Source organism: Stegodyphus dumicola, chromosome 1, assembly GCF_044657685.1.
Source record: "Stegodyphus dumicola isolate Sdum_Otavi_A_Nest chromosome 1, ASM4465768v1".
Classification (NCBI taxonomy): Eukaryota; Metazoa; Arthropoda; class Arachnida; order Araneae; family Eresidae; genus Stegodyphus; species Stegodyphus dumicola.
In genome coordinates this window covers 251,119,039-251,134,011 of record NC_140768.1, presented here as the reverse complement: position 1 = coordinate 251,134,011, position 14,973 = coordinate 251,119,039, and the positions used below count along the sequence as shown (strand labels likewise).

General features: G+C 32.6%; 1 protein-coding gene across 1 annotated transcript in view; it reads right to left on the bottom strand.

The window, feature by feature from the left end:
* The window catches only part of LOC118192439 (tachykinin-like peptides receptor 99D), a 434,504-nt gene extending 419,900 nt beyond the window's left edge, over window positions 1–14,604 (bottom strand). The window contains exon 1 of the mRNA XM_085827297.1: window positions 14,485–14,604. The gene's annotated coding sequence lies outside the window, so the exon portion shown is untranslated. The remainder of the gene's footprint in view (window positions 1–14,484) is intronic.
* Window positions 14,605–14,973: the final 369 nt, after the last annotated feature.

The following is a 14,973-nucleotide window of genomic DNA, read 5'->3' as shown; positions in this document are numbered from 1 at the left end:
TTCATAGTATTGGTAGTGAAAGAGCTAATTGGCTAAGGAGCAGACGTATCGTGATATTGATTTAATTATGTCTGTTCCCAGATCTTATTAGAAGCTCGTGCACGTTATATGGGATAAAACTGTGGTTTACTGGAATACTGAATATCTTGATCGAAGACCCAGTAGACAAATATGTTTTACCCAATAACGTTTTTAACACTTTAAGCACATAAAGTACTTATTTTAACCGGATTATAAATCTATTCAGATGTTAACTTGTCACTTGAAATTTAAAAATGCCTTGTGGAACAAGAGAAGTTTTTCATTTTTTTCTTTTAATAAATAAGACAAAAAGAAAAGCCACGCTCAAGGTATTCAGCAGTAACAAAATAATCAGAAACAAAAAAGACGTTCTTCGTTTTAAAAAAATTTCAGAACTTTTCGGATAACCCAATAACAATGATTAAGACATGTGGACTGTGGATGCATTGGTAGAATCTTGATGGAAATGTTTCAGTGCGTTATGCATAAATTTTTTCTAACATGATGACTGAAAATTACGATCCGATTCAAAGCAAAAAATATAGATGTATCATTCATAAATGTAAAACTTTAAATGCATTCATAAATATAACTATTCAAGCTGTAACGTGTCTTATGTTAACTGAGAATTTATTAGGATTTTTGTCTTTACTATAACTTCTTTCCATATTCCTCAGTAGAATGCAAATTAGTTTTGACTGTGTTTAAACTGAGATTCTGAATTTTAGAAGAGAGCTTTTGGTATTCGCGTCTGATGTTAAGTTTTAGCGAGCTCTACTTAAAAATTATGTTTCGGCTCTGTATTGTTGCAGTTCAATGCCTTAGACTTATGCACAGTTAAAATAACTGTGTCTGCTTATTTCTTATTTTATTGAAGGAGTTCGTTTAGACTATGTTACCTAAATTTGTATTGAATTATGTCTTATTACTTAATTTCAATAGACGCAAGTAATAGTTTGTTTATAGTACAAGTCGTTTCTTAAGCTTCTTCTTTCGACTAAATAAAAAGGTTATTTCGAAACTTTTTTACCGTTCTTCAGTACTTTGTGACTATTTAAAATGTAATTGGACCTAAAGATATTAAATCAGGAAAAGAAAACAAAGTTCGAGCAGTTGGTAAGAAATATTTAAAATTTATTTTAGATATCACAGGATTGACACATGTGGTACATCACTCGATAGAAACAGTAAATTATATATCCCTCATGTAGAGTAAAACTCCACCGCTAAGCCAAGATTAAAGAGGAATTCATAGAAAATTCATTGCATAAGTGCTGAAAAACAAAATAATAATCCCCGTAAATAGTCCTTAGGCTAGCCCTATATTAATATAGCAGAAAAAAAATAATCACCCCTTATTTTAAATCATGCCCTTTCGCTGCTGACTACAGGAAACCAAATAACCGAACAAAATATCCGGTTTACCCCTAACCAATAACTGAGGAAACAATCAAATAAATTAAATCCCAAAATATATGAAAATGTCAGACCTCAACCCTACATATTTTCAGATATGTGAAAACTTAAAGAATTTGACTCTAAACTTATTTATTGTTACATCAGGAGTTTATGTCTTCCTAAGAATGCCGTTTGGCATAAAATAAGCCACGCAACATTTCAAAAAGCCATGGGCATAATTTTCAGACTTGTCCTTGGAAAATTCACGTTTATATATTTAGATGACATAATAGTTACAAACAAGCCAATTAGTGGAGGCATTCCGGATTCACACGAAGATTTGTAGTTTCTGAAAGAAGCAAGATTAAAAGTGAATGCGAGAAAATGTAAATTAACAGCTACACAGCAGCGATACCTGAGCTATATCCGCGGAGAAGGACTTGAAAAACCTGTGTGCTTGTCATCCTATTTTGGAACTTTTATTACAGATTTTGCTCACATAGAAGAAAATGAAATTTAAAAAAGAGAAAAATCTAGATTAATTTGGTCAGCAGAAGCAAACACGGCCTTTTGGAGGAACTTAAAGCGCTATTAATCCAAACGCCAGTCTTGAAATTTCCTGAAGCGAATGATAAATAAAAAACCGCTGCAAATGCATCTCATTTCGTAACTGTAGCCATGTTTATGCAAGACAGATAAGCGGTATTGTATTTTAGCGAAACCATAGTCCAACTCATAGAAATTATACCACTGCCGAGAGGTAAGCACTAGCAGTCCTGTTGGCTGTTTAAAATTTCGTGTTTAGTTTTGAAGCTGTTACCGTATTTATGGATCATGTGTCCATTATATGCTTATAGTTAGTGAAGAACACTTCCTCTGGACTCATAAAATGGGCTCTTAAATTGCAAAAGTACAGTTTAGTAATTAAATATGCTGTCGGGAAAGAAAACATTGTAGCTCATTCTTTATCGCGAAAAAAATAAGACGGTGAGAGGAAAGTAGTGAAATTTGATATATTAATTACTAAAATTTTAGATTCACGACAAACAATTATCTCTGAACTGCAAGCAGACACGTAATTTAAAATTTTTAAAGCTTATTGAAAGATAAAGATCCTTTCGAGCTCCATGACATAAAGAGAATTAGAAACAGGGAGTAAAATTACGAAATAATTGCTAACATTATTTTTTCTTCTAAAACAAAAAATAATAATGAACTAAGACGGGCTACACCAGCTAGTTTAAGATTAAGTATTTTACATTAATTGCATGATGCGCTAGTGTCAATCCATCTCTGAATAAAAGCTACATCCTCTGATGAAATCCTAGCTATTGATTTATAAGTTTCCTATCCACATAGTAAAACAATTAAAATAAACCTTTACTTATTTTCGTACATCATTTCTTGAAATGGGTAGAAATAACCCCCTTCGAAAGGGCCGTGAAAATTGTTGCAGATTAATTTTTTAAATTTTATAATAACGTATGAAACTCTAATTCAAATAATGCAAGACAAATGTAAGTAATTTATTATTCACATTTTTGCGAAAATTTGTGCGAGTCATAAAATAAAACATTTTTATATGATCCCTTATCGGCCTCAGTCGAATGTCACAGAGCGTGTCAATAGAAATATAGTTAAATTTATTCTATATTATGCAAGAAATTATCACGAATGCTGAGATAGCTGTGTCAATGAATTAGTTTACGCATTAAAATCGGTTAAACTTGATAAAGCTGAGAAGATAGCAGCCGAATTATTTCTTAGCAGAAAGGAGATTACACTCCTCGATATTTTTTTTTTTTTAATTTAAAAGAAGTCTTCAGAAATTATTTTGGTAAAATTCATAAATTAGTGAATGAGGCTAATAGTAAATCGGATATTGTCTGTGCGAAACAAAAAATTAATTATGATAAGAAAAGGCGGGAGGTTGGTTTTAAGGTGGGAGTTAAAGATTTAAAAACTAAACTTTCTCTTTCTCGTATACGAGAAGGAAAAGTGGAGACATTTAGAGACAAGTTCGAAAGCCCTTCTGTGATTGACAGAACCTGGGAAACAGTGGTACATTTGAAAGGACAAAATAATGAATGTGCAAAAGCAAATGTGGATCGGGTTAAATATTATTATGAGCAAGCTGATATGCAACTGCCAGGAGAGATGTTACGTAAATCACTCTGTTTGAGGAAGGGCCATCAAGTAATGCGGTAGATACAGCGCCCACAATTTATATTACAAGATTCGTAGAAAAAAGACCGAATTACGAGAAATAATAAAAAAAGAAAAGCCCGTGGTCGGAAGATGCGTCAAAAAGAAGCTACTGAGAAGGAAACAGACAAAAATAAACGAAATGAGAACAAGAAATTTGTCTAAGGATGGAAAAGAAGCTCGGAGATCCATAAGATGTGGAGACCACCCAAGAGACCGCCGAAGAAAGAGCGAATACAATGGTCAAAATTCAAGAAACCAAGAAAGAGGAAACCAGAGAAGGCGAATCGCCTATCAGAATGGAACTCATCAGAGAAAATGCCAAATTCAATTTCCGGAAGGTAAACAAATATTCACAAGGATAAGAGTTCGTGCCCAGAGCCGGAGACACCCACTGTACCACTCAGAAGGTTGAGAATTCATCAGACCAGCGCATATCTCACGTGGCCGGAGTTCTTCGAAAAACGTATGGTAAAATTCCACATAAACACAGGTGACAAGGTGACAGCGGCTTTCAAACACTAATCGGGTATAGTCCGGAACCCGCTCCATCTAGAGCATAGCATTTTTACAACATAAAATACCTAGCGTTGCATTACCTACACGGTAGGTGGACTTTGCATGGCGACATAACATAGTTCAGCATAGACTTGACATGGCATAGCATTTCGACGTGACATAGTATAGAATATGGTCATTGCATAGCGACATAACATATTTACAACATTAAATACACAAAGTAATGTGACTTATACGACAGGTGGACATAGTATACCGGCATAGCACATTAAGCATAGAGAAGACAGCGATATAACACATTGAGGTTACATACTAGTTACATTTACAACTTACAATTCGCAGTGTGTCATGACCTATGCGACAGCTGGACATTGCCTGGTGACATATAGTGTAGCGTAGACATAACATAACACAGCATTGCAACATGATATGACATAGTATAGCATAAGGATTACATATTTACCGCATTAAATACACAACGTAACTTAACTATATGAGAAGTGGATATAATGTAGCGACATACCATAGCATCCCATAGACATAACATACATAGCAATAGTATAGTATATATAGCAGTAACATATTGACGACACAGATTTACAACATAAAATACACAGAGTCGAATACCCTATACGGCATACAGAACATAGCCTTGCATATGAAAATAGCATGGAGGCATATATGTTGACAAAGCATTTTTAAAACAAACAAACAAACAAAAATAAAAAGTATAACATGACCTGTACAGCAGGTGGGCATAGCATAGCGTAGGCAAAAGTGATTGAACATAGCATAGCGTATTGCCATAGCAAATACACAAATTTACATAGCATAGCTTAGCACATGGACATAGTTTGGCAACTTAACACCATGACATAACTTATCTACATAAGCAAAAATATGCAATGTTACATAATCTACACAAATTTGCATATTATTATTAAACACTTTGCCATATGGCCCCCTATCCTTGACGTATCGTACACTAAGAATACATTTCAAATCATAACATACTGCTCTATAGTATTAACAACCTTACATGGCCTACACAACATTGCATATAAATATATGACTTTTTGTGAATTAGCACAAAAGACTAAAACTGGACGTCAAGCAGTACATATGGAGCGTAACCAGGCATATAAAAATAGACTTGCTAAGCGAATAGTTAGCTGAACATAACTTAGCTCACTACTTGGAGATTCGAGACATTATTCTGCTTGACCCAGCTCTTGTTCAAGCGATTCTAGTTTATCCATCATACATTTGATCTTCTTTGTAAATGCTGGTTGCTTTATTAGAAAGCACTTGAATACGACCTCAGAAGCACCGAAACTAATGTGCCATTTCTGTGTTAAAGGGCACTTCACAAGATAATGATCAGGCGACCCTTCATTGCCGCAGACACAGGTATTGGCGGTATCAATATCTGTGCCTGTCACCCCACATAAGCACAAGTGAAATTTACTTATATCTTTAAGCATTCACCTTATGTAATGGTGGAAATTTGCTACTATGCGGTGAGAGTTTGCCTCGCGCAAGGATATATTAGTTTTATTCAGTAAAGAAGCTTTTCTATTTAATGTATGCATTTAATGTGAAGGATTTTATGTTTGTGTGTTAAGCACAATTATTTTCCTCCGAATGCCTGTGACGGGTAGAAAATTTTGGCGCAATTGCAAATTGTATTATTTGAACTGCATTAAATGAAATTTAATATTTTATATGCATGAATGATGTTAAGTGTTTCGTAAAAGTTAAATAAGTTCTGATGAAGTATTCTGTAAATATAAAGTAAAAGCCAGCAAATGATAAAGAACTGATTTCAGGTAAAAGCTAGTATAATCGAAATGAGGTAAGTTAAACATTAGGCTCTCCAGCCAACATTTATAAAGTTAAATGAAATTAAAATTCAGGACATTAGGTATCAGTTGGTTTAATTACATTTTCTTTGATGTCTAGTGTGTCTAATCCATTACCCATGTAGGGATTTGAGTAGTAATAATGGTTTCACTTATCACAAATGCTGGAGGACGGGGAGGGAATGAGGTTGGAGAAAAAAAGCGCAAATAGCGTACCATTAATGTGAATTTGTTAAAGATAATTTGAAAATTTATAAAACATGAAGGACTGATTGTATACGTCATTCAAAAATCAAGTATTGTACAACAAGAATGTAAATTTAAATATCTGAGGTATTTTATGTGTTGGTTCACTTTGCTGGATGTTTGAATTTAAAATATTAGCTAAGGTCGTTAAAGACCTTCCTTCCAATTATTTAAATTGTGATTGGGAACGATGTAACGTATCTGATGTTAACTAACCAGTTATTACGATTTGAAAATATTATTTGATCTTGATTATATTTTCTTCCTTTCGTAATCCTTACCAAAACGCAAATTAGTGTTGACTGTATTTCAGCAGAAGGTTTTGAATCTTTGAAGGAAGAATGTTTATGGTAGTCGCCTCTTCTGTTCTGTTTTTTTTAGGCATCTCAACTTAAAAAGCTTAAAAGTGATATTCCTGCTTTGACACTTTTACCAGCCCATGCTTTAGACTTATTTAAATAGCTAGACCAGCACTTTTTGTTGTATTTATTGAATGTTTAGTCACTATTGAAAGTGGTGATTTATTTGTTATGTGCAATTTCTGACTAAAATGAAAAGGTTATCTTAAACCTTCTTCAGCACTTTATAACTATCTAACACGTGCTGTTCTTACTAGACGTCTAGTAAGGTCAGTAGAATTTTCGTCTCAGTTCCAGTTAACAACAGCAACGCTATAAGTACATAAAATGTCTCCCCAGACAAATTAAAATAAGTAATCATACTTGATATTTACTCACATGCTCATTGTTAGAAGCTACAAGACAGCGTTCATAATCGCAATACAAGTCTGGATACTTTATTTTTTCCAGCGTTTTAAAATTTAAATATTTACTTAATTATAACGCATGCTGATTATTTTAAGAAGATCACTATCAACAAAATCTACGGACAATAGCTATAAATATCTTTCAAAATGAATTTCTCTCAGTAGGTGTTATTTGAAGAATGGGTAGTGTCTCATTTGTTTTGGAAACATACTCTATGCACTGATAGCTATGTCTATAGCTATTGACTAATAGCCTATGCACTGGTAGCTATGTCTATTTAAGCAGTCACAAATGTATGAAGGATGTGAAAGACCCTTTTATTAAGAACTCAAGCAGATGAACAAAAGGCACTCCTGGTGCTTACAAACTTAGCCAGCAATTATAGCATGAGGTAAGAAAAGTAGATATTTTAATTAAAACTAAATATAAGACTTATTTATCCAAAGGTTGCGCAGAGATAATTAAACGCGCAAGTTGGCTGTAACTTAAACGGTCGTGACATCAAAATCTGCAAGAATAAAACAACGTCGTATGCAGGAATGCTATTGTAGAATATTATCTAGTAACGTGGCCTTTATCAGACGGAACATGCACTGATTAAAACACTTACAAACTCCAGCTTATACACAAGTGAGCAAAATGTGCATTCTGGCAGAAAAACGGAAAGAGAGAAGTTACAGTAAAAGCTCGTAACATAACTGATTTTCCAACATAAATGCCTTACAAATGAGACTTTCTTAGACGCGGATTCAATGGCATTAATGGTAACAGAAATACATTAATTATGAGTTAATCTATTGTTAACAAATGCTTTGAATAAAATATCTCGGATTGCGTTTAGATATCTTTTATACTCAACCTATCTTGGAAAAGAGTTCTTATTGGTAGCTTGATAACCATTACTTTTTCATTGAAAATTCCATTCATGACCACATGCTGCCAGTTCATTCGGGGTTTTGATCTGCAGAAGCTGTGTGCAGGTGCATAGGTGGTTTCGTGATGCTTCCCATTTAGATTCAGATTTCTTTAAAGCAAAGTTCTCCTTTTTGTGAATGATAGATACCACGCCATTTTCGCAATCGAATGTTTGCCTATTTATTCTTTACTATTCAGCGAAAATCCAATAAAACTCACATAAAAAAAAATATTTATCTTTCAAAGTGAATTTTTTTTGGCCGCAACATATAAGGAATTATCGCCTTCCTCGATATGTGCTTTCGTGATGTAACTAGTAATATCACCGACTAGCAGTTGAAAGATCTATAATTCGAATCCTGGCTAGGGGATGGCTGATTTTCCACGTTTCTTGCTCCAGATAAAACTTTGTACTTATAAAAATACAGGCAATTCGAAGTATTGGAGAACTATAATCACTTTATGTTTTTCTCAATAGATTTGACGTTATCAAACGAGAAAAAATTCTGTCCATTACACGGCATAGCAGCTTTATGAACAAATATTTGAGGGCGATTAATATTAAGTACGAATTTATGATTATTTGATTCAATCACGATTAATTTTACCTAAAATATTGTTAGGGACTGAATAATTATTTAAGCATTTCAGAAATTCTGACATGTATTTTAGTAAGATAAAAAATCAATAAGAATCGCTTTTCTACAGTCAAAATGGTTTATAATTTTACGTGAAATTAGATAATGTTATAATTTATAAGATAATGATACTTATAATCTAATCTAAATATTTGTAACTAATCAAAAACACTGACCTCTTATAATAATAATTAAATATTTGTATTATTTTTTCAATTTCATATAATTAATTATTTATTTTATTTCTTTGCTTCGGGATTTGTTTGGGCTAAAGGTGTTATTTTTCTGAAAATAATCATTTATTTTCCTTTTAAATGGACAGCTTCTCGGTTGGCAAATGAAAACAAGTAATTAGTTTCGTACATAATAATAATATATACTTCATAATAATGCTGTCTATAGGATCGTGCATTATATTTTATAAAAGTTCCATGAACTAAACACATCTTCAAATAATTTGTTAAATTTCTGTAATATATTAATATGGTTTTTCAAATTATAACTTCGTTGTTTGACAATGTCCGTGAAAAATATGCAAAATCTAATGTTTATATGAGCTTGCTACAAGAAATGTATTACTTATTTTTAATTAGTAAAGTATTACTTTCCTAAATGCATCTAAATATTAGATAATCTAATATTAGAAAAGGAAAAATCTTAATATTAGAATAAATCTAAATATTAGAAAAAAAAAAAAAAAAAAAAAAAAAAAAAACAGAAATCTGTAAATTTGAAAGAGATCCTAAAATTAATTGACGAATTTATGTGATTTAAACCAGTTTCACGCCAAGATCAAAAGATATTAAAAATTAGCTTTAGAAATCGTTTAAAAAAATGAATTTCGTTAAAAAGAAAATTTAAAATTTTTAATTTGGAAAAGATACATTTCTAGAAATAAGGATATTTGTAAAATTTGTAGAAATAGGGATTTCAGAACCATATTTTTATATATTATCACTTTCGGTAGTTAAAGAACCTTTTAAATTTACACTTGAAATCATACTATTAAAAGGTCCATTTAGCAATATTTTATAGGGTTTCACAAAAAAATTAAATAATTATGTCTTCCGGAGGAACAAAAGCTTTATTTTCTTTTCTTTATCGCGTTTAATTCCTTTCCTTTCGTTTAACGTATATGTTCATGAAGTACTTCTCATAGTTATAACATTTTCCCCTATAGAATAGCTATTAAAACTCATATTTATTATTTCTGTTCTCAGTTACTTATTAGAAAGCCGCGAAATGTAATGCTTACATGGCTTGTATCATCGTTTCACTGGCTGTACAAATTAGTTGCTTTGAGGTACCATTAGATGGGGTCAGAAGCATGATAAACAGTTCATAGCGTTACTACTGAGGCGCTCCCCAAGGGTCCAGTATTGGCACAATATTGTGGAATCTCATTGCGAATACTGCATTACATCTAGATTTCGAAGGAAATGCACAAATCTACGCCGACGATTTTATCCTAATCATTCAAGTAGATAATCGCACTGAAATAGAAAATAAAGCGAAAAAGGAATTAGATCATATCACTGACTGGAGCCCCAAACTCAAATTCAGCATCGATAAGACAAAAATGATCACCTTTCCAAAGCATAATAAACTTGTAAATAGCCCACCCCATATTAAACGGCAGGGTCAAGCACTAAAAAATGTAAAACTTTAAAATACCTAGGATTCTTACTTGATAGAAAACTCACCTGGGAACCGTACTTAACAATGATACGAGATAAAAGCTGCAATCTTATTAATAGCTTAAATCACATTGTCACAGATAAATGGAATCTAAAAAGGAAACTTTTCAAAGAACTATATCTGCGGGGCATTGAAAGGATGATTCTTTACGGCTCCCACATCTGGATGACTGGCACGGTTAGGCTTCGTCAGAAGCTATTCCAAATTCAACGCATCACCCTTCTCAAGATCACTAAGTGTTTCACTACCACATCCACAGCTGCTCTTCAAATCCTTTCAGAGGTTCTCCCCTTAAATCTCAAAGCAAAAACTGAGTGTGGTACTTATAGGTTAGTTCATTTTAAGGATTCCTTTCAGCTCTATGACTCCTCATTCATAGACCAGCGCTCCTTAGAACCTCATTGCCACTATACTCCCGTCCACCCATCTCTCACGAAAGATATAAAAGAGCTTAAACATCTACCAAAAGGACAGGACTTAGATATCTTTTCTGATGGCTCTAACGTTTCAGAGCAAGTAGGTGCAGCCTATGTCGCTTTCTACAATAATACGGAAATTCACTCAGCACGGTTCAGACTTAGCGACCACGCCTCGGTTTTCCAGGCTGAGTTCTTCGCTAGCTCTCTGGGCATTAAGCACCAATTTTACATCCATCAGCTTCTACACGGACAGCATGAGCGTCCTGCAGGCACTGAACAAGAACGGCACACAAGCCTTCCACATCTCTTCATTAAAAGAAGTGCTTATTACCCTGTCTTCTTCCAGGTAAGTGTCTCTATGCTGGGTACGTCGTCATCAAGGTACCCAAGGTAACCAAAGGGCCGACTCTTTAGCTGAAGAAACCACAAATCACCAGTTCATCGACTCAGAGATACCACCTTCCATAGTCGCTGCCAAGCACAAGATCTTCTGCGCCCTCATGTCTATCTGGCAAGTACGCTGGTACGACTCAGACACCGGTCGACACACCTACTCCATCTTTCCCGTGGTTTCGACCAAAAGGCTCAAAACAGATTTCTATCTACAACAAGCTTTCACAAATCACAGAAGATTTCTCGCGTACCTCAGCAGGTTCTGCCATCAAAACGTAAAATGCGCCTGCGGTGCTTCAGCTTCTTCAGCAGACGTTTCACATTACATCCACGACTATCCACTCACTTCTCCCATCATAGCCTTCCTTCCTCAGTTCCAAAAATTACATACACTTAAAGACCTTCTTCAGGAGTACTACGGACAGCGGGGCGTCAGAACTATATGTATGTCTATTCTAAGAGAAATATAATCATAGCAGATAAACAGGTCTAGGCACGTGACGAAATGTAAAGGCAGCAAGCCGCTACTCATGTATATATGTAAATATCTATAAGCTAACTAACCATTTCTGCTAATTTTATATTAACATTTCCAAAAAATTGTAAGTTGAAGCACCCAACAAAAGTAATCACTATTGTTAAATATTTTTATCTATAATAAGGTTGAAAAGATAAACAACCAAAATGGGTTGTTGTAGCAAAGATCAGAATAACATGACTGACCTGTAGTGCCCATTGAGAGGTGAAGCAGGCTGAATAATAATAAATAAATAAATAATTCATAAAGCTGTCAGCGACGATATATTCTCAAGAACGAAGAGTTAAGTGTTTTTGTTTACAGAAGGAGTAAAAACTGTACAGTTTACCTACGAATTAAATTCAGTACATTGATAGGTGTATGCGTATTACATAAGTGTATGAGTAGACAGAGACGATGAAGATTGGCGTTAGTAAACTGTTAGATTCTGCTCGCTTGGGTTCAACAGACATGGAAGATAACATGATAAATATAAAATGCTTCATTTGCGACATCGGCGCACCACTATAAGGGAAGTTGCATCAATATTAGGCATTTGTGCTGGATTAGCCCATCACATCACTTTGATGAGCTCAAATATCGAAAACGTGTATGCAAGAATATATATACATATATACAAGAACAAATATGCATGAGTAGAGCTTGATTCCCAAATATGACAAAGAAACGTGCCGATATTTGCTAAAAGTTTCTTCATGGGTATGAGTGGGGTGATTAACCATTTCTTCAGCATAATATCACTGGAAATAAGAGCTGGGTACGATTCTGAGTGGAAAAGTGTTTCAGATTGATAAGAAGCTACCGTCAACTGTGCATGATTGCCAGCGCAAAGCGTTGGCTCAACTACATTCTATTAGACGAAGATTATGTTGAACATTGATAGCATAAAATGTTTCATAATTTGCAATAAAATACTCTGCAAACAAAAGATTCTGGTCTTACGTTCAATGCAGGTGTCTAAAATGTACCTGAATAAATTTGTTTAGCTTGAAAATCTAATTTAATTAGTTTTCTAAATTATATCATGAATGTACGATGAGCGGTTCAAGATATATTTAATCTAAAATTAAGTTAGTAATAATGAAGGACAATCACACAGTTATGCGGAGTAATAAAAAGTAACTTAAGCATAATAAACATCAAGAAAATTATCTTAATTTAATCTTAATAATCTTGTTTTAAAGTGTAAAAATCATACAATGTATATCCTCACAGTTCTGTTCACCAGTTATCAAGTTGCATTTAACGGATAACTAAGATCTTACCGTTTTCATGCCTAATACGCTTATCCAAAAATTTAAAATATAAAATATTTACCTTCCATCTTTGCGCTAAAACTGCTTTGAGACGGTTTGATTGCTATAAATATTAAGAATCTCAAATAATTATATCATATAATTATAACCTCAATTCCTTGATCGCAAAATGCAACAAAAATGGTTTTTCATTAAATAAAAATTTCTGGTATTTTCATGGGATAAACGCAAAATTTCCATTCAGACAACTCATTGAAGAGCAAAGAGAATCCAGCTTATATTCGCAGATGAAATCTTACATATTAGCATAAATTTACCAGTATCAAAATTAAATAACAAAAGTACTTTTTTTTTTTTTTTTTTTTTTTTTTTTTTTTTTTTTTTTTTTTTTTTACTTCAAACGTGACCTTTTTGTAATTTATAAGAACACTTATATGCGAAATTATTTCAGTCATAGAGTAACAAATTGTCTAAAATGTTTACAGTTTTAGGTTGTTCTAAACAAGTATTTAGCATCTTCACTTTCTTTCAATAAAGCTTCATTTCACTTATACAACTGAACCGTAAACCTAAGCACGTATTAGTTCTCTGGACTAAAATTCAATTTTAATGACCAAATTTAATTCAGAATTTATGCAAAACAAAATACCGAATATAGTAAATAACTAAAAATAGGTAACCAGATGAAATATCTTTAAATTCACCAGGCGTTTTATATTAAAGATAATGAATTTCATGAAATAATAAAATGAATACTTTTCAATATTTCAGTAAGCTCTTGAAAAAGAAGTTTACGTTTTTCAATGACAAATATCATTGAGGAAGAAATACAGGGTATTACTAATCGTTTTATGACAAAAGCAATTAAACTATAGACAACTTAATATTATATGTGAGATATATTTTAACTTATTCGGTAGTAAATTAGAGTATTGTATAATATTGCATATAAAATTGAAAATATAAAAAAGAAAGGGAAAGAAATAATATGTTCTAACGTTTTAAAGTTTTTAATGTAAATTTCTTCTATGAAAATAATTTAAATTAAATTTTTTATTAGTTAATTTTTAAAGGTAATAAAATGTTTTCAAAATGAAATGTCTGAAATCCTAACACAAGCTAATGATCATAAATGAAGAAAAAAATCTATTTTAAAACCGTAAAATATAACCAAAAGTACATTTTTGCAGACAATCATAAGCCCCTACTTTACATTTTACCATAAAACTATATTTGAACTCATGAGTTAATTCCTCCTGTAGATACCAAACAAACAATTTCGCTTATATAGAAACAGTTGTAAATTTAAAAAGCATGCATTAAATAATAATTTGTAGGCAAATTCTTAAACTATAAAGTTTCTTTCTTTGAAAACAAGTTATACGGACACTTTCTTTTAACCATTTATATCCAACACCTTAAAGTGCTTCTTACTCTAACAAATATTTCTAACTAATATTAATAACAAAAATTAAAAATAAATAATTTAGTAATCCCATATAAAATGAAACATTTATAATTAAAAATGTTTATAAATAATAAATAATTAATATGTTACTGTAATAACATTTGAATATAAATTATTGTATATTTCTTTGAAGTCACTCACCATGATCCGTTGAATTTTCTATCAGAAATCTGTCGTCTAATAAATGACAAACTAGTTTGTTTCAAGAGGATTCTTACAAAGGCGCAAACTCCTCCTGCGCCTCTGGATTGTCGATCATCTTAAACTTCGGAGCACATCTGTCCCGTGGCCTCTGTTCACCGCTTGGCTATTCTGGCGTCATTTTCGTCGCGCCTTGGCGAAAGCAGCACATTTCTTTGTCTGCCAGTAATTTATGTGTGCAAAACAAGACTCCGCTACAGTGATATTATATTAATAACTTTATTGACGAGTGGTAACAGAAGATTCGTAGAATCTAATGTATTTGCTAGCTATATGTTATTAAATAATTTCAAATGAATAAAAATAACTGTGTATTTAATTGTAATATGATGATGTTTGAAACTCGTTTTTTTTTTTTTTTTTTTTTTTTAAATTCAAACTAGTAAACATATTTTTAAAAGGCAATTAGTTTATTCATCAAGTAATGAA